The sequence below is a fragment of the Rattus norvegicus genome, chromosome Y (genome assembly GCF_021556685.1).
Source record: "Rattus norvegicus strain SHRSP/BbbUtx chromosome Y, alternate assembly SHRSP_T2T, whole genome shotgun sequence".
In the NCBI taxonomy this organism is placed as follows: Eukaryota; Metazoa; Chordata; class Mammalia; order Rodentia; family Muridae; genus Rattus; species Rattus norvegicus.
In genome coordinates, this window is record NC_141555.1 from 39955602 (window position 1) to 39956874 (window position 1273).

At 38.8% G+C, this 1273-nt stretch overlaps 1 pseudogene; it reads right to left on the reverse strand.

Annotated features, from left to right (window-relative positions):
* Window positions 1-430: 430 nt before the first annotated feature.
* On the reverse strand, window positions 431-1055 carry LOC147998019 (olfactory receptor 5B2-like; annotated as a pseudogene).
* Window positions 1056-1273: the final 218 nt, after the last annotated feature.

A 1273-nucleotide genomic window follows, 5' to 3' on the forward strand; every position in this document is an offset into this window, starting at 1 on the left:
GAGTCTAACAATTCTCTCCCCTGAGAACTACTTAGGAGTTCCAGTCCAGTGAAATGAATTTACATGTACTGAGGAATATGGAATTGTGGCAAAATGAGCTGAGATCACTTGGAAGTATTTCTTGGAAGATCTCCAAATAGCTAAGAAAGGATACAGAGAACTTTCAAGGACCCTGAGACATTAGCATGTGGTTTAAACTCTGCCCAGATCAAAATATTTAAGTACTGGACTAATCTACTAAACTTATTTAATAGTAATCGTACTTTACCACTGTTTGCAATTAAGAATGGTGGTGAATGTAGAGAACACTCTAAAACAAAGTTATGTTTCTAAAAGTTTGTTTCAAGACAGCCAGAAAGAGCACAGTGGTTTTGTTTTCTTTCTTTCACAGACTATGCACCTTTTTGAAAAAGCACTTTGTGATCCTCAATTACCTATTTGTTATCACAACTTTCTTCAGACCCAGAGTTTTTCTCAATGCAGCCTTGACTTCTTGTTTATTTAGGCTTTAGATGATGGTGTTCAGCATGAATGTCACTGCTGTATAGACCAAGAGATTATCAACTCCTGATGGGTGATTAGATTTGGGCCTCAAGTAGTTTTGTCCCAAACCTACAGGGCATCCCATTCTCCATGAAATAATTGCCAAATGGACACACAGACCACGACTCATTTGGGTTGCATAGTGAAGATGGGCCATACGCTGGGCAAAGGCATGGGTGCAAATATGCATCACTCAGTTATACCAAAAAGTGTGAAGAAAAACATCTGTGTGGTACATCCCTCCTGAGAGAGTCGTAAGTACAAGGCTCTCCACACCTTAGGTGTGACAAAGCCCATGTAACCAATTTCCAGGATACATAAGTTCACCAGAAAGAAGTACATGGGGGTGTGTAGAGATGGACTGGTGAAGATAGCTAAGGCAATGAGAGAAGAATGTGGGTGAACAGAAGGAAGCATTCTCCAGGGACCTCAGAGAACTTGGCATTTGCAAAGCATTTGACAGTCAAGCCCTTCTCCTGCCACAAAGAGCAATTGACATAATTGACACTCATCTCCAGAAACACAGAACAGTAAGCAATTTTAAGATTATTGTAGATGAGAGATATTATTTTTTTTTAGTATTTTAAAGCCTCAGTTACTTCAGAGTCAAAGTCAGTCTGCAGTTACAAAAATCAAAGCTTAGAAAAGATTTTTTTCTCACATAATTTCATATCTTATACTTTCTCTCTTAACACCAGGGAATTTTTCAAAGTGTGCTAAGCATTGAGCC